Source organism: Varroa jacobsoni, unplaced genomic scaffold (assembly GCF_002532875.2).
Source record: "Varroa jacobsoni isolate VJ856 unplaced genomic scaffold, vjacob_1.0 scaffold_104, whole genome shotgun sequence".
Lineage (NCBI taxonomy): Eukaryota > Metazoa > Arthropoda > Arachnida > Mesostigmata > Varroidae > Varroa > Varroa jacobsoni.
Window position 1 is genome coordinate 19,561 of NW_019213006.1, and position 20,393 is coordinate 39,953.

At 40.7% G+C, this 20,393-nt stretch overlaps 1 long non-coding RNA gene across 1 annotated transcript in view; it reads left to right on the forward strand.

The window, feature by feature from the left end:
- Window positions 1-2,895, forward strand: part of LOC147753918 (uncharacterized) — a 7,084-nt gene extending 4,189 nt beyond the window's left edge. Inside the window, exon 2 of the long non-coding RNA XR_015313116.1 lies at window positions 955-2,895. This is a non-coding gene — a long non-coding RNA (uncharacterized LOC147753918). The remainder of the gene's footprint in view (window positions 1-954) is intronic.
- Window positions 2,896-20,393: the final 17,498 nt, after the last annotated feature.

A 20,393-nucleotide genomic window follows, 5' to 3' on the forward strand; every position in this document is an offset into this window, starting at 1 on the left:
TGCACATTTGATAACAGTATTTGAAAAAATGCAAAAAATTAGAACCAATGAAGTTTATATATATATATATATATATATATATATATATATATATATATATATATAGAGAGAGAGAGAGAGAGAGAGAGAGGGAGAGAGAGAGTATAAACAGGGCAGTATAAATTTTACATTTAAAATCAAATGGGCATAAAATATGCATCGTAACATATTATCATTGTCTTATTTTTATGGCTGATACGCTTATTTTTGAAACAGTCACCCGAAGACTTTGTTGTAATTCTCACAGAAACGATATGGGCGACGAGCACTGGTGGACTAGTTGGGCGCGATTGCAACAATTCAAATTCAACATAATGACGCGTAGTACATATATCTGAGCATTAGTTTCAGCAATTTTTTCATCTTAAGAACTCCCGTGCTCTAGGAGGTGTAGGTGTAGCAGCTCTACAAAAGATCACCCAAGAGTCTGCTGTACAGTTTTCTCGGTTTGTTTCAGTACGAATGTACCCTGTGTATTCAGTTATTGCTTATATGGGTGCTCTTAGGACGAACGTACACTTAAGTAGCAAATGTACCAATATTTTTACCTTTATTACAATCAGTGGATTGTCGCATCTGGCGTCTTGAGGTCGCAATGATGATGATGATGATCAGCGGTCATCAATATGTACGGGTTAGGCATTTATGTCCTTTCTCCTCTTAGCGTCCGATGCAAGGATCGTGCTACAATGCGAACCTGGTAAAGTAGGTAGCGCAAGCTGTTCATTGATGCCATTTAACGTACCACAATGGAATTATAATTTCACGCCGTAACTCGACGCACCTATTTAATGTCACGTCTGTGAGATGAAAGGAGATGTGTTAAGGTTGGCTCAGTCAGTCGAATCAGGCCGAATCTAGCGTTCTCCTTTGTCCGATATCATACTATCTGCTATCACTTTATTGTATTTATAGATGGTGCCTTCGCTGACTGGCTTGGATATGTTCAGATCTTGCGTTCCCCACCAAAATGACTCGGGTCCTGCGTGGCTCAAACTGCTCAGAAAACGAAAAATCAACTCGGAAGACGGCAGCATGATCAAGAGCTCCAGCTACGCGGGAAGCCCACATTGCGATTGCGTTGAGGTCAGTGATTCGATGAAGTAAATGGTTTTTATTTTGACAAAGCGTAACGCTTGACATAACGCCAGTCCAGTGGTTTGGACTGCAGCGGACAGAAAAACTATATAGAAAAGGGTTCGTACTGTGATAAAGGCCGTTAGCTTTAATCGTCGAATTATTATTATTATTATTATCGAAATTTATTATGAAGTATTACGGTTACGATCGAAAGCAGACGTAGGTGATTTTTTAGGTTAGGTAGAAAAATAGGCATTTGTCTAGAACTATGCCTTCTCACTTTGAGCTATCGAGACGCCACTATTTTGTGTTGTCAATATATATAAAGGTGTTGACAATATTGTATTGTAACGGCATTAGCACAGCGTATAACTCACATACAGGACACTGAACTATCAAACGACGCTTTGCGTACTTCTTTTTAGCGTAGTGAAGGCCAATGTTGTGGGGAAAATGTCTGAGAATGGTTACACGGAAACCGTTATTTAGCAAACGACTTGACTATACCGGTACATCTCATTCAAAGTTTTTCGAATTTTCGTGGCACTCTTCTGATAGAACACCATGCATTCTCCCGTCCGAGGTGTGGACCAAAGTTGCAGTCGACCCCTCCATCTGTGTTCGAGACAAAGTAAAAATATATTTAAAACCATAAATGTCCACATAGAGGAGATATTTAGTGGCATTGCGACATTTTAAAGACGGACAGTATAAAAAAGTGTGGCACACCTTTTTCACTGGGGTTCCAACTCGATGTCAAAATTTTATAGGCCCAATTGTGTTGACAAGGACGAGGCCTGCAGTCATTGATACTGCACCCCATATTAAATCATCACGACCCACGTGTAGATTACATCATGTTCATGCACCGCGTTCGTCACCAATGTGACAGATGGTTATTAAATATCATTTAGTCATTCGATAACCCCACAGTTATCGTATGCAAAACTTTCTTGCTTAACACACTCTGCTCAGCTCGTGTAACATTTCATTAGAACAAGTGCTAATTAGGCATTTTTGTTTTTGCCAAAAAAAAAAAAAAAAAAAGCTATATAATGTGTTTTTTTTTTCACACAATAATCACATTGATAATTATCGAAACTAAGAAGCTTTCCTTATTTCTAACGTTGTGCTTGTGCTGACCGCTGGCTGGCCATATTCGACAAAGTCAAACTGGGCCAAGAAGCAGAGCGAACGAGCGATTCTTACTGCGGACGGATTTAGCGGAGGCATTGTACAGCAGGGAATAGTTAGGACGAAAAAAAGCTGTTTTGGGATGGTGAGTCAGATTTGATTGACCGTTAGGCTGGATTGAAGCGGGTCATCAGTCACTCGCCTTTTACGGTGTTCCGTAACAGCAGCGTGTGCACGAGAACAGTCTGAACGAACGTCGCCACCATTTGTTACTATATTAGCTTAAAATTATAGATCGATTGGTGCTAGTTAATCTTAATGGCGATTGGGGTGTGGCTACACACAGGCACCGTTGCCGGTCGAATCCACGAAAGAAATTAGAAGTGGGGGGTTGCGGCTACCATAGCGGTAATGATATTGCTGTTACCTAAATTTGAACGGAGGTGGAGTTCAATGAGTGAAATTAGTATCAAACGTATTAGCACAACAGGGAAAAGAAATGAACCGCGACGGTTTGATGTATGCTGCAACTGCTATGAAAACAAACAGGTAAAAGGTAGATAAAGTAAATTAGGCGTCAAATGATTCTCTTGTTGAATATACATAGAAGATCTGTTTCCTATGTAGAATAAAAACATCATGAAAAGAGGTGGAATTTACCGAATTGCCTGATTGTTTCCTTATAGTTGGGCGCTTCCTTATGTCAGTCACTATGTAACAATGCAAAGTCAGGAAGTATCAAACGGGTCAAATGATCATCTCCATTGCTCTATGCAATAAGATAATTGAGGGAATTTAAAAAATAGCAGATGTTAGCAACTGCTTTTGCTGTAAGTTGGTACAAAACGCTTGAAAAGTTTCGCCTGTTTAATAGACATTGATTTTCATGGAAGTCCTTAATAGCCTAGAGACAAACTACAATATGCGTATCAGTCAACACTATCCGGATATATATGCTTCCTTTATTTTATATTTCTGCTTTTGTAAGAAATATACTCATTCTGAAACTCGTATCCTGTATCTGCGAAATGCCATTCGTCGGCAAGGCTTTATGGCTGAGCGTACCGTTTGTGAACATAAACCCTTGAAATAGATTTTATAGCAATCGTGTAAGTATAAAACCGATGAATCGACAAGTCTCTCCTACCGAAAAGACACTTGAAGTTTATAAGAACGTAAATTTCGACCGTACGTAATCGGTTGTACGCATGTGACGACTACGTACCTCAGACAGTGGCGGATCGTTCTCTCCTATCTCAAAATGTTCTATTGATTAAACAAATCCTTGGTATGCTGGTTTGAAGGATCATACAGTTCTCTAGGTGGGCTCTTGTTACAGCAAAACGGTTGAACTTCTCAATGAAACCCACAGGCTTTAGGACAGAATCCACTGATAAATACAGGTTTCTCAATTTCTTTTTTGTCACGTACATGGAACTAACTGCTTCAGAATAGCTTTCCCATACCGACGTGTGGAGTACATACCTTATTCGTGTTCATTATTGCCGTAAGCTTCATAGAGCTCTTCACGAAGTTACGATGCTGTTACGAAACAATTGTATAAATACCCTCTGAATTATAGATTTCAACGCGACCCCTCCTCAATGATAAAGGAAATAATCGTTTTTCCGCAGATTTCCGATGCCGATCAATTCCTTTGAGACATTTAAGGCGTCATGAAATTCATTCTACTAAAACATGACCCCTGATTTTTTATAATGGCTACCGAAGCTTTGTAGAGCGTTACGTTGATCCTGTATGTATCCGGTAGTGATTGTTTAAACCTACGAAGTAACCACCTGGTCATATATATATATATATATATATACGTCTCAGACAGGGTTATAGTTAAGCCGCAGGAAGGTACGTAGCAATATTTCGTAATATCATTAATCAACAACTTCATGGTTACGTAGTTAGTGGTCGTCATTTTTCCTTATCAGCAACAGATAGCATTCATTACAAAGCGACAAGGAAAGCGTTCCATTGAAATCAGCATCTATTAAATACTCATTTAGACTAGATAGCAAAAATAGTATTTAGTTAGCTTGTGTTGCTTTGCCATTCGACGCGGTGCAGCATGACATGAATACAAGATATACATATATATGTAGTAACTGTTTTTTATACATAAGAGCTAAGTAAATTAGAATGTTGTCAAACGGCGATGCCGCAGTATCGGTTTTTCAGCTTCAGCCACGGTAACCAACTGCATTGACTAGCAAAGCATCGCTTGATCGCCAACAGTATCAGACTGATTGTCTAGTCGTTTCCTGAATCTATTCTATTCTGATAGATTGGAAGATGCATCAGACAGGTATCAAACGAGTGTCTATGGTGCGATCATCCACACGGTCTCTTCTCCTCCTCATTATTACTGTATTCTGCTTCTTCGTTTGCGTCTGCTGTTCCCTTTCAGTCATCCCCTTGTTCTAGCTTCCTTACGTAGGAACGTCCCTGTGATTGAGTTTTGATCGATTTAAATTATGGTAATTTAATGGGCTTCACTACACAGAAACAACGAACGTTAAAGCGTCCATCTATCTGGGCTTCGACGACTGGTACTGCCGCGCCTTAACGTCCTCTATCTCTCCATATATGATATGGCGGTATGAGGGTTTCATTATGAGAACATGACCCAATGCGCGTCCTACTGTGAGCCCTTGCGGAAGGCCTTTCCATGAAATTGCAAAAGCCAACAAGCTCTGTATGCACGAACAGACAGTGTATATATGTGTTTTCGTCTGAGCTCGTTTACCATGCACACACAAACACTTGACGCATTGCAGATAAATCATTCTTAGGTAGTAGAGGCAGGGAGTAAAGGCGCGAATATAATGCAACGAACTATACCGTTTCGCCGGGGTGCCGATATACCACTCTAATGTAATTAACTAATATTATAAGGGGCGTTCCGTTTCGCTTGCAAAATCGGAAGAAGCAAGACAGCCAGCATGCTCATCGGATACAACGGCGGACTACTCGGCTGGCTGCCATGTAATAATATGATAATTACAGACTAAACTATGTAAGGTGTACATTGTAACGTATACATGGGCCAGTGTGTTCAGTATTAACTTGTCTGATTACAAGTAAGATTAGAAAATAAGTAGGATTTCCAAATAGAACTTGTGTTTACGAAGTTAGCTTGCGATTAGAAAACCTATTTTGCTTTAACAAACGACAGATTTAGATGGGAAACAACGATACTCGCCAAACGCCTGCTTCAGGTTTATAGGCCTATTTTCTTAATAACACACACACACACACATGGCAGATCTAAAAGTTACTTGCTCGATATAAGATAGTACATGCTAGGCGAAGCATCTTTGGTCTATTTGTAGTCACGCGCGTATCTGCCGACACGGTTCATTCGAAGAAGTCAAATAAAAGCCGGGCAGATATGGTGGATGATGCCGCTCTAACGATTCCTTTCGGAGCTCTACATCGCTTTTGGATAGACTCGCGTTCAAGATGAAAACTCCCGTTGAGAACAAAGTGAGGTCATAATGACGCCAACTTCGCGTCTTCATATAAGATGTGTCTTTGACGGTTCCTTGGATTCATTTGGAACAAGTGCTTACAATAGTTGCAAAAAGAAATAAAGCTCTCACGCATCTCGATATCGAATAGAATGCCCCCCTTGTTTTGTTGGCAAGTTTTATTGGTTTCAGACCCAAAATGTGTGACTTAGGATCCTAGACTATTTACGTTAATACCACATAAACTCCTTCAATGAAGGATAAATGGGTTGCAGATCTGTTGAAGTCAGATAAGATATCGTCCTAGCAGGAATCACTGCCATACTCAGCATAATAGTCGTCAAATATTGAGCTCAAGATTGGTCTTTGAATAACGTTTCGATGTTACTCAAGGCGGTTACGTTTACATTTGAAAACTACGACCCTGTCTTGGTGATGAAGTAACTAGGTAAACTTAAACGAATATACCCATGAACTTGTTATTGTCGAAGTGCGTTGCTAAAATAGCTTCGTTCAAGTCGCGTCTACCAAATTAGTGATTCTACAAATTAGTATTCATTTAAAATTAATTAAAATATTTTTTTAGCAACAGGACTCACCTCAAAGGGTCATTGTTTGTACGTAAAACGAGGAACATTAAGCATCTTGCACAACTACTCCGTCGGCATTCAAGTAGACACACGATTTCCAAATATACAGTGCACAGTATCATGCGGGTTGTCATTCGGTCGTTTGCCGTAATCATTCAGGCTAATCCTAACGGATACCGCATGATGTACGGACCAGTTACATTGAAGACCGAAGTAATCCGATTATGCGGACACGAGGTCATTGTACGTTTAAGGCGAAGGGTTAATTCTGCGATACAAAGGACGAATACAATATAATACCGAATTGAAAAAAAAAACTGTTTAAATTCTGGATAGCAGAGTAAAAATTTTATATAACAGATCTGAACATTTGTCTCCTACTTCATCAGATTGCATTAGCGGTACGTCTCCTAGAAAAACCTGTACCACGTTATAGATAAGATGAAGATTTGACTAATATAGCTTCGAGGCGAGCCGGTATTAATGTGCGGTAAAAGCATACGAAGCGTGAAATAATGATTGAATATAATAAGGAACTCGATATACCCTGCCGTTGCAACTGGTCGCTACTCATGATGGTTTGAAACAATCTACTGGTTGATGATGGTGTTTTTTTGGTTAAAATTAGCTATATTATTCCTCTTCTTATCTTCATCTTCGACCTATCACAGCCTTAGGGTCTCGTGATAATTTTTTTCAGTTGGCATAAACGGATTGGACACATACACGAAATAATACTAGGACAGCTAGACGTCCGTATTTGGCTATGGCAACAAACTCAGCTTCAAACGTTGCTGCATCTGATAAACAATAAAGATTAAAAAAATTACTGGAAAGCAAACTTTGTATATCTGTAGATTTTCGCGGCAATGGATGTTATACAAGAGACAATAAGATAAAGCGACTCGCACAAAACTGACCACATGATCAGATCGGATCGGTTGAATTTTTTCACCGATACGTTCGTCAATGACTACAGCATGTAGTGCACGACTACAACACTTTGCTTGTAACAAAATTAGATGCTTGGAATTATCGTCGTTCGGTTTGTCGATGACTCTCAATTGAGATGGCAACCTCGTTATCAAGGGGGACAAGAGGAACTCGGAGAACATTCGACACTGTTCGAAGATTTGTATTGTTCTCCTCAACGACTGTATGAGTACTTTTCGCTAATAAGCAGGAAGAACATGATAGTGATCAGTAAATAACAGATCGGAAGATACTACAGCGGAGAAGATCGTCGTGACCGCATTACTTGTACTTTTTGTAACGAGATAATCACTAAGAGCTTAAACACTCATCATAATGCTGTTTGACTTTGTACTCCTAACATGAGCCTGCAAGGTCAATAGCTGTTGATAGTTCTCGTTATCGTAAGATCTCTTTTCGGTGGATTGTAATTAATTCTTTTACACAAATCAGCTTCCGTGTACAGGCATCTAGATTTCGGCAGAAGCAGTAAGTTAGTATCACGTCTTGCAATTGAAACGTTCCTTGGAACTGGCCAAAAACGTGACCATGATTTCGTCCCCCGAGATCATGTCACAAACACTGTTGCCCCAATCAAGTTGTCTCCTTTTATCGATCTAAAAATGAGAGGCTAAAAGCGATTACTATCTTTTGTGCTATAAGGATGCATGCTACGTGGCTAAGTAAAGATGGCAATACCTAAAACTCTATGATATTGCTTCTTGACTTCAGTTAAATCAGATGAGTGAGCAGGTTTTTGTGCCCATAACTATATATACGGACTGCATGCACATGCGTGGCTAACAAGGCTTTGCGAAGGTTCTTAGTGGGCCTAGAATGCAACAGGTACAGCCTTGAAAACGTTCCTAAGTGGTCATTATAATTACAGAAGGTTTGCCTTCACAAAAATTAACGACACTGAGCTTTATGACAGGACCTGAATACATGGAGCCACGGCTCGAACTCATCTTGCGTATGTTACGGTAACGTTTACTGCCGTTCTTGGTGCTCATTAAGCATACCCAAGTTCGCTTCTGCGTTCGCCACAGCTCGGAAAAGCTAAAACCATTGCCATCTCATTCCCAACCATTCCAGAGCTCAAGAAAATTGCTCTCACGTTTCGATTTGGTCGATCGTCCTTCCAGGACACCGTTGATGTCCGATTTAATCAAATCATCTTCTTCGCTTATATAGTCTATTAAATCACTCCATAGTATCTGTATTCACCACTGCCGAACCACCTGTTTCTTCGATAAAAAAAAAATGCAATATATTTCAATGGTATAAAAAACACTAAATAGCATTCAATGTTTCCAGTAGTATCTAAACATTCAACCCGCGTATATTATGCGAGTATCGTCGTCCGAGTGATTGCCCCACCATTGCTAGCGCACGCCTATCGTCCATTGCGTCGTTCGATTATTGCTAATGCACTGCCAAGTCAACGCTGGGTAGGGCAAAACGAGGGGGCGGTCGCTTACGGCAGTTACTCCGGCTGTAACATATTTTGGGATTGGATCAAATACGATTAACTGGCCAAAAAGATGCTACATGGAGCAATCTGTTGGGAGGATCCCGCAGAAAATTGCAACGTTTCGATTAAAGATGACTGTACAGCAATAGAGTAAAACAGAGGTGGGGTTATGTTAGGCGGAACGACACAACAAGCGCAAAAAAAGAATGTTCTGGTATGATCTGTTTGTCTATACTGAGTTATTTAGATAATATGTTTCTACGTGATTCAGTTGACCCATATAAGAATGCAATTATCACCAAATAATATTGCTCAAGACTATTTGCTAACTAAGAAATGTATGCTTGGAATACAAAATCGTAAAGAGTAATGGGTATTAGTCATCTTATGAGAGCCTTGAAACATTTTCACATAGCCCTTCCCGTTACGAGCAAATTTCACGCGCTAGATAATGAATGTTAACGTCTTCAACGTCACGTCAGGCAGAGATACTACCGCCGCCTTGCCCTATCTGCCACTAAGGCGCCTATCAATCGAAGTTTTGAAGCATTTTATGAAAACAACCGGGTAACCATTCTACAGGCGTTATATACTTTTCAAATGTAAATCGAGGGCGTAGATATAACTCACTAGTAAGTACATGATAAACTATACTTCAGTATCATTTCAATGGCCATTGAAGGAATCAACTAGTAACTGTAGGAGTTACGTTCACTCGTTGTGATAACGACGTCTGTTTGAGGCCTTTCAACCCCTCTTGTGCGCCTATAGAGAATCGGAAGCGCCGTGCTTACGATATGGTTATATTACTATTATATCTGATTGTAGCGACTACGGCCTAGACTCAACTGAACAGTCTACATCTATTGTTATTACCAAACGTATAATAGCATAAACAATTCAATGAGCGTACAACTTTTGCTAGCACGCGACAGCACTTCGATCGTATCGAGTTTGTTTTTTTACCTGTACACAGCGGGCTGATCAGTTTTGGGGCATATTTTATGGATGGGCAAGTTTCGTTCGCCCACTCTATCATTCATTCTACATGGAAAACCTGTCGTCCGCTCCGAGGTCGTACGCTCGCCGGTTTATTCGCCGTCAGCTGCCGTCGGTCGATCGCTACATCCATTGTCGCTACTGCTGTCACCATAACCTGATTGATTCTCAATTGACGCCAACTCATCCAGAGCGCTATCTATGACGGTCAGTCACTCAGTGATCCACGATCAACGATGCTTGCACAGACTCTGTGAACTATCCACTGCTCATTTTGTCTACTCGAAGCACAGTATTTACAACTACGATTACTTTTGCCCGTCAGAAAATAGAACGTCACTTCTATTCGTTCCTAAATACACCAGATTCGCTATTGAGCCAATTATCTTACACTCGTCGATTTTGCTGGTTACAGTAAGGTAACATAGGTCCTATGTTAACTAGCCAGAGCTACAAAATGTTCGGAGTTAGTTAGTACCAATTTAGTAGTAGTAATAGTACATTTGACGACAATAATGTACGCTATACGTACAATTATCTGTCCTACGTTTGCAGGGAGACATTACCACAAACGTCTGCGATATTCCTATTTTGATTACCAAGACTGGACTCCGATAGAAGACGCCCTCTGGCAGTCCCCAATGACGAACGGTACTGAATTATAGAACTCCCTCGTCTCCCGAAACGTTCATCAATAGAAAAACTTTACAGGAGTTGGAATACGGATTGTTTCGGTTACGCTTGAATGCGAACAAGCAGTTTTACTATCTGATTAAAAACAGAACGAATACGGCGGCTGTAAGCTAAACCTTTTGGAACTTTTCGTTGTAAGCGGACGAATGTCTAGCTAGAATCAGAAGACATTGGCTATGAAAAAAAAAATGACATCACCGCCGTCATCGATCAGAGATCGATACCCCTCGGCGGCGACCGCTGGCGAACATTATTAATCACTGGTGTGTATCAGGCTTTACTGCTTAATCAGTAAATAACATTTAAGATAGCGACGACCATTAGAATTACAGCTGCTAGATGACGATGGCTTAATTATGGAAGTGTTAACCATATGTACATATACGACCAACCCCATATGGGGCATACATTACTCAACTATTTAACATAGACGATATCACGACAATATAGTCGGAGCTTTTTAATATCAATAAGGCCGACAGAAGCAGGGGATCTTTGGATGGCAGCAAACGTTGTTGGGGTCATGGCAGCGGCTGAGTCCTCTGGTTAGCCTCTAAACTATATAATTTGTGCCAATCAAATGCTCTGGACTTAGTAACGATTCAGTTATCCGAGGAGGGTGTTCAGGCATTCGACTCGTTAAGACTCGGCGCTATTTCAGCTGGTTATTTTGTCGTACGAATTTGGTCCCTTTGCATAGTTATTTTACAGTAGTGAAAGATTAAATTAGCGAAGGACATCTGTCTTGCTAACGTACTGACAAAAATATATTGAACAATGCTAGTTTACTTAGGTTTTCGTTAGTGAATACAAACTCCTTTTGCACTCTAAACAGACGAGGGAGTATTTTGATTTATCTCGTCTGGGCAGCTGTGATGGACGGCGATGTCCAAGAGCTGCTCCCTTTTTCTGCCATTTGTCGCTTTCTATCTCTTTCTCTCTGGGTTACGAGTTCGCCGTTGCTGAACCTTCCGAACGACGATCGGCAGATTAGAGCTTCAACGCAAGCGAGAACGCATTACTTGATCATTCCTCGTTCACAGTTGCAAATTTATCAGCCTACAGTTAGTAACTCAGTCTCGGCGCTCAACTAGATGGAATATAAGGTGTTTTTCTGTACATACGAGATGCAGGGTTCAACTTGCCATATTCGCCAGCGCGTGTTGAAGTGGTTTCGTCTTCTCCGTCTAACCCGATCGACTTGAACTAGTCAGCTTGTGTGTCATATTAGCGTACGTTAACTTGACTTCTTTGCCACTAATTGTTTGGACGGTGAGTGCACTTGGACCTTTCAGGACCACACGCACGCACGCACGCACGCACGCACGCACGCACGCACGCACACAGAGGAAAATCCGTATAGGCGTTTACACACACGAATGCGCCGTTGGGTTACTACGTGACTTTTGTTACGCATTCGTTTTTTTTTTTTATCTATTGCTTGCTATCTAATCTATCTAGATACCTTTTAAGACTCAGCAGCATCTCGCGTTTAGCGTCATTGAATTATATCGTATACTAGATAGGCCGACATCGTCAAATTCTAGCTCGTTAATAATAGAAAAGCTTGTCATATCATTGCCCCTTTTATCTCTGCTAGATAAATCGCACATAAAATATTCGTCAGTTCGGGACGTTGCAGTTTTCATGGTATCGTTTTTGTCAATGTTACAGTTACGATCCAAGAGGGACGCACAAACATGGACGGCCCGTTTCGTGCTTATAATGAATATAGTAAATGACTCGATGTACGTGCATTGGCCTTTCCGATGTCCACGTCGTTATCAACTACCGGCCGCGCCCTTCTTTCTGCTGCAACAAAGTTCTAATGCGCTTATCGCTGTTGTTGTCGTTGGACACTTATTTACGTAACTTGATACGGTTGTCTAACTAAGTTGATTTGTTTCCAACGACAACACAGAGGTATGGACCGACTGGGGCTACGATGACCAACTGAAACATTTTCAATTAAGCGAACTGCTAGCGTTCGTCAATTGCGGCACCGCTTGTTAGCATAAACAAAGGCCAACAGTCATTGTAGTAAGCCAAAATGCATCCGGCGTAATTATGTAGCTTTGTCTATCGATTGTTCACTTTAAAAAGTCTTGATTTTCTAGCAGTAACTTATTGTCAATGCAATTCAACCGGCCGTTGACAGAGTGCTCACTGACGCGTCAGATAATACGTAAAAAAGTTCAACTATGGCGCCAACGGTCATAGAAATTTTCTATAGCGTCTAACCACGAGCGAGTAAATACTGTCAACATCTATGTAACGACGGTTAGAAATGATTCAGTACTAACGAACGAATAGACGAATGAATCGGTATCTAACAGATCGTTGAGACCCGAACTTGTGTATTCCGGGCCACCATTTATCAGAATGGATCTAATTTTGGTAACTCCTTTGGTAGACTTAGCGGAAGTTGCAAGACAGACATGCACTTTCCGTATAGATGAGCAGTGTACGGTGACTATGGATAGCACATTTCGTTCCATCTACTGCGTCAGGATACACAGGTTACGCCATTAACCAACGTTGCCATTAATTAAAATGGCCTCTTTAAGCAGCGTAAACGAACTTTTACGTTTTTCGTTCACCCACACAAGCTTTTGATGAACGATCGGATGTGTGGACGATCCGACGAAGATCAGATTTTGTCAATAGTATACCGTTGGAAATGCATAGAGGAAGTTCGCTGTTAGCCTTCAAATGTTGAACTTCCCAGAGAGTCGCGGTAAAACGTAATGAAACCTAATTCATTGAGGCTTAAGCAGCAGCTACTTAGATAACAAGCGATCTATGAAATTTGCTAGAGGTATTTCACTGGACGTTACCGCCCATTTACGGTGAAGCTTTTGCTCATTTAATATAATAATATATAAAATATAATAAGTAATAATCAAATTGTGTTTTCATGTAAAATTTCGTAAAACTACTTGAGCCTTGTACACATACCCGTAACTAAAATTGTACCTGTAGCACGCTAGCACATCAAAGAGTAATGTATAATAGTACAGTACATAAGCTTATCCATATATAATCTTTACTTATAAGGTGAGTGGGTCGTTTGTTTCAGGTTAATGTGTGTATGTAATCGTTTCGATTGAAATTGTCCCCTTCGAAATAGTATCCACTCATACGGCCATTTTTTTGAGCCTTTTAAACGCTTTTTATATTCAACCTCACTATAGGTCCCAGTTAGGTAGGCAATACTTCTTTTTTCAATTTTAGCAGTAGGAAGTTAGCTTTGGTTAATACTCAAGTTATGACCGCATACGAAGTTTTTTAACGGAAATTGCTGTGCGAGTAGCTAAGTGTGGGCCTATGCATTGTCGTGATGGAGGACCTAGGTCTCCTGTGCCGGACAGATTGGCACAAACTTCCCCAAACTTTTTGGTAGTACCTCTTGGTGATCATCGAGTCGGACGACATGAGTTCATGATGAACGATTTCTCGGCGGTCGGAGATGACTACGAGTACGACTATGTCTTGGTCTCCTCGCGGCAACCATATACCCACCCGCGTTATGACGCGCTTTTCTAGAAGCGTCAAAAAGGTTTTCCTGGTGCAGTAGTTCTCGGCTATTCGTCTGCTCGACATTTATCTGCTTCAACACAAACTTTATGATAAGCCGTCTGACGCCTAAACGGTCGATCAAAATGGTCTAACATCAGCCAATTGATATTATTCTTCTGTTGTCGGCGGTTAGCAAACACGAATTGTTTCACCGTTTTCACGTTATCATCCATGATCGGCGTCACAGGTTTTCCAGTATGAGGATCATCCTCGATAGTGTTCTGCCCATTTTTGAGACGCTTGAACCATTTGTCTATTCGAACTTCACTCGGTGCCTAGCTTCCGTAGGTATTCTGCGAAATCCACATTGTCACAGTGATTGAGTATATTTTTTCGCGCACTCGTTGCTTCGTTTGGCAAAAATTGCTGAACGCTCAATACGTAAAGTTTCCCAGCGAAAAATTCGAAATTGCGTCAGGTCCTTATACAATTATACTTGTGTATAGCAGAAGCACTGCCCGTTTCCCTAAAATAAGCCTGTATTTATTACAAGCGATCATCCAGGTGCGTAAAAATTCAAACAAGTTATGCGTCTTTCAACCTTATAGTCGACGTAACGACTTTTCTGGATCTGCTGGTTTTCTAACATATTGAACCTATTGTTTAACAAGCAGGTAAACTCTGATCAATTCGCGCTTGATTTCAAACCGTTCTTAATACGTTTTATCGTATCCGGATAACGTAAGCATCATCTAGTTTTTTCGTTTTCATGTCGTAGATCCCCATTCCATACTGACCGCTGGACCACTACGACAAACCGCACCTTCCAAGCAACTGATCTAAAGTTATGCTTGCCAACTTAAAGTATCGCTTCGTTAAGGTCAGAGCGTTGCTTCTGTTGCTACCCGACGCCATCAATATCTCAACGCTATTCTAAATCATTTTATGTGACCCAGCTTAGTAACCAGAAAGCCGCGCCTGTCATGATACGGTAGCCACTGATCAACATGCGCTTATTGCAAGTAAAAAGTCGTTTCTATATGACAGATTGCTCTGTACACGACTGAGAAATGTACGCCTGTACATATTCACAGGCGAGTGTATACATATGAAAAAACGTATTTTGTAGAAGATTTTTTGCTGAGGGCCCTCTCCATCTCATCGTCCGTCGGCCGGAGCCCCCGTGCGCCCCTTCAACATGGAAGTCTACGGCAGGGAAGGGGTAGAGAGAGACAAAATCATCGCTTGCTCTATGCTAGGATGAAAAGTATGATAGTATGAGTATCTAGTTGTAGCGATTCGTGCCCGGCAGTCGGTCGAACGAAAGTGTCGGCGCTGTCAATGCGAGGGTTTCGTCGTGAGCGCTACCATTTCGTCGAACACCCGCTCGCCCCATGTTAAACAACGACACTTCTGCTAGATCATCTGTTCTGCCATTAAAAATCATCCGGATCATTTTAACAACCAGTCGTCTACATAGCAGTTAAACACAGTGGAAAAAAAATCGATACGGCATTATTCACTATAGTACTTCGATCAATACGACCGCGAAAACCATGAATTCAGCCCACGCCAGTTAAGCTTAAACAGGATACGTTACATTGTTGTCTACGTGTGACGACCATTGATATATACTATAAGAGATGAGTAACACTAGTTTTCTTTACGGACACGAATATGTTTCAACATCTATAATAGAAAAAGAATAGACCCAGTTTACAATCGTATAGTTGTTTCGTACTTCGTCGAAGGTGTCTCTTTTCCCCCTTCTTTGCCCCCCCCCCCCCGTGTGTTAAGGTATATGTGGAGGCCACTTTTTCTAATTAAGTGACACCGATCGCCGAGTGATGCTAGCGCGCCGTTATGAAGACAATGTGCGTGTTTCATTGTATGTACGCGCCGTCTATGAGTTTGTGAACACGCTGCCACGCATACTCTCGAAGAATAACGCGTATTGTTATAAGACGTGTTAAGCAATAACGTCACTAGTATTTAAGCGGATAGGAGGCAGGCTAATCTAGAAGCCAGCTATAGAACTGTAAACAGATATCTCCCGATCATTGCTGGTCATACTTATGGCGGTCGACCCTAGTGATATTGGTGCAATAAGGGCTCAGCCGTAGCATAAATTGACCCTCGTGAGGATCTCGTGGGACCCCTCCGTGCTCTGCCAGTCACGCCACGGAAACTTGCTTGTCCGCCTGCGTTGACAGGCAACGTTCGTGATTACGTACGACGACTAGCAAAAAGAAAGATAGATCTACTTTAGGTTAGAACGAACGGTTGTAGAAAGAAAACATACTAGATAACCATATCATGCACTGGGCCATTGGGCACTCCACCCGCTCTTTCATCGAAAAAAAAACCAACGTGTCAACATAGTAGAACTTCACGTACCAGCAGCCAATGTGCAGGTGCAATACAATTGGCTAGATACAACGATGCTAACTCACGCTGAGAACTCTATGATATCCCATAGAATTAAGTTATTATCGCTGAACTGAATGGACGAAAAGTAGCAAAATTTGGTACCATACAAATAGAATTATGGCTAAGTGCGTTGAATCGATGGATGGAAGGATGCCCCGTGATCGTTATAGCGTCGACGTTGACGACAGTGTTGTAGAAAACCGTAACTGAACTTTCATAAAATCTGTAAAACCAGACAGATCAAACAGTCTCTTTTGAGTGCCGGATCCGTCACGCTCGGAATGACCTTTGAGTTAAATATGGACTCGCTTGTGGTGCCAAATTTAAGGATTGCAACACGAAGATCCAGTGCTGCGGTGCGTTCTTTAAGAAATCCGTTGTTTCTATGATGACTCAAGTGTAGCTTAGTTGATTGGCAGAAAGTTGCTAATTCGATCGAGGGTGTTAAGCTTTGAAAAGCATCATATATTTAGGAAGCAAGTATTATTTGTAAAAAGCCTGGTCGGTAACAAGTTAAAGACTGCACGTGTCAAATTTGGTTTCCGAATATTGAACTGGGAGCCACATATAAATCTTGCTTCGTCAGTATACGTAAAATAACGATATGGAAACCTAGAATTGAATTAGGTTACCTTAAAAGACCTACTATAATTACCTATATAATTCTGATCAATTTAGCTAAATCCGTTTGTTAAGATAATCGTCGTGTGCATTATCGGATTGACGGCTTATATCAGATAGTGTGAATGAAACGCTGTATCAATGCTAATTGTTTCTAGCCATGGCCTAATTTGTCCACCTAACTGCGGCTATACTTCGTAGCAAGGAGCCTATTGTTTTGTTAAGGTGCCTTACGGAACAAAATCAAACCTATCAGTGATCCTTTGATCCTTTACATCCTTAAACCTGCATGTAAAGAAGAACCTTTTAAACCTGCTGCCATCAATCAAAAAACGATTTTCTTTATTTATCGTAATTTATCCCCATGATACGGTTTGATTTAATAAGCGTGCACAGAGCTTGCTAGGCGAACCAATCAAATGTTAATAAAAGCTTCACTATACTAGTTGTATACCAGTTGTCACGTAGAGTTCGCGTATGGCCTCTCTACTCAGTCATGAACAGTTCTCTATAACTCAGGAGCAGTGCCATGATTGTTGGTTTCGTTAAAACCTTCATTACTGCCGGCGTCTAGAAATCCATCATCAATTGTTCACAAGCCGTAAAAACCATACTGAATTGGTCCGTAATAACAAAACAAAAACATGTCTTACGAACAAAAAGTGGGGTCTGATTTATGGAACTCTCTCTCTCTCTCTCTCTAAAAGCGATAAGGAACTGAGTCGGACGCAGGTCGATGGATACACTCCAGGCGCCCCATCCCCTGGTACTACTACAGCAGCCAGATATTAGGCAGAAAAATTGCTGCTCCGTATACCTTAGACGCATTTTTGAATTTGTGATCGACCTTCGTTAGTGTAATCATTACATTAATGCCAGTGCCTAAAGGGGAAATTTTACGTAGAGGAATTTCTATCAGAAAACCGACCTATTCAAAAAAATCATCTGTCATCGTCTGAGATTTGGGGACCGGGAGACCAGCAGTCTGCGTGCTCTCCTTGAAAACAATTATAAAAACGCAACAGTCAAAGCTGTAAAAAGCTCTAGTTGGCCGTGTGTCGCAAGGTTGTTGGCTAAAAGTACCAAAACATGCAATACATAAAATATTACAGGGGGCTTGACTCGTTTTGTTGTTTCCTACATCAGATCAACGATTGCCACGCCCTTATGATTCAATGAACATATCATATTTGGCCACAATGAGCATCATATCAAAGCACTTATTGTTCTAGGCTGTACCATAAGGCGAGGTTTCAACAAGAAGCAAACGGTGTTGCATAGGTATTTCTTATTCCTACAATATTTCTACTTGAATATGCCGTTACTGTTAAGCCAAATAACAAGCACTGAGCATACTTTAGCTAAAAGCCTGCAACTCAACGATGTATTACAACTATCCAGGCCTGATTTGGTGTACAGAGTTGCCTATTGTACCGGTGCGATAATCATTCCTCCGGCTGGAATGGACCTTTTTTCAAAATTTTGTTTTTGTTTTCTTGCCGATTGCGCAAACTCACAATCGACGTACCCGACTTACTGTTATTAGTATGAAAATTCTCGTCGACGGTCGTGAGGTGTGCCTGCATGCTACTATGTTTGGTACAGCGTAACCGAAGGAGTGCGACACGCTTGAAATCATACGAGGCGTAGCACTGTATTTTCTACCTGCTGTGAAATTGCCGAAACGACCTTTTCGTTCGTTCTTATTCGCTCGTTCAAGTTAATGTCGTCTCTGTCTTTGTGTCCTGTTGTGCATCCTGCAGAGCTTTTTCGAGTGTAACTGGACATTTCAGGGTGAGGTCGCTGATAACATTATTTTATTGCCATTTGAACCATTCCTGAGACAGAAATTGTTTGTTAAAGTCTATTATTACCCTAACATAGAAATAAAATCGAAAGTTAAACATGGCTGATCGGCAGTACAAAGCATAATGCCCCACAGGACCGTCGACGGACAAGATAAATTAAAAAAAAAAAAACGCTGATTAAGACCTGTCCTATCTTTTTGTTGTTTTCGGGTGAGTAGCGATTGTCAAGAAAAGACAACTTAATAAGACAAGTGGCACAAAATTCAATCATCTCCTTCTCGTTCTTCTGTTTCCTCGTCCTGTACGAAGGCACTTTGTTTTATGCCACTTGGGCAATACAACCTCATCAAATATATTTAATTTCTATATGCGATTCAATAAAAATACATCTTTAGCTAAATCAATTTAAGTGCAGCAGCAAATTAAGTGCAGCAGCTATTCATGTTTGAAACAGCACGTGAGCAGGTGTTGGCCTGTGCGTCCTTACAACAATCAAGAGCGACGAGTAACGTGCGGCCGTTGCTTGTTTAGACCTTACCTTTGGCAAAATTATTATTATTATTATAGAAGATGGTACTGTGACTATAAAGAAAAAAAAATGGCTTAACAGCTACAGACGAGCTGTTTGCCTGGTTACCATGCCATTTCATAGGTTTATTGTAGGCAATCTAGGTAGGTCCAACAAGATCAACTTCGGCTAGATCTTTTTTAGCAGAGCAGGTCCGTGGTGCTGTACGGGAAGAGGTGCTTCAGAAAATGTCTTGACGCAGAAAATATAATCGCGATGTCTTATCGAAAGTCTGCCATTACATCTATGATAGCGTTGTTTGGCTCATAGAGAATGTAGTATGGAACTTGCTTGATTACGGTGTGCAAGTTTAACTAGATCGTAAGGTCATTAATTGTGTTTCTACCAAAAGAGTTTATGCTACAATCGTAATTCATTTTACATATGTACCGAGATTCGTAGATCTGTGCACGTATTTTTGCCTTTACTATCGCCAAATCACTGGTCCGGTTGGATGTCCCAATACTACACCACATCTGCATGCATCTATGCACAAAATAACCGACAGAGTGAAGCTGAATGCGTGAGATTTACTATGCACGATAAATTATTACAATGTGTTCTCTTAGCGGTTTAAGCAAAAAAATTCATTGTGGAAGCAAAAAACTCTTTTATCTATAGGACCGATTTGTATTTGCTCGAAAAAAAAAAACGCATAGTCATCTTTATTGTTTGTTGTGTAAAAAAAATGACTGATAATCAGTCGCCTTGAACACGATAGACAACCTATCCATTAGATCAATTACGACATTTTGGTACAAGATCACCATCGATATACAATATCCACAACATATCCATACAATAGAACAAGCGTAAGTTACAGAATAAAATCTGATCTTAATAAACACAAATTCTTGTCTAGAATTCTTACTTAAAGGTCTTGTCTATAGCTTTGTTGTTTACTTACGGCAGTTCGATAGACATGCCGACGACACAATCCCCCAGAAAAAAAAAAACCATATCTATATACGATGCTCTGTAAAC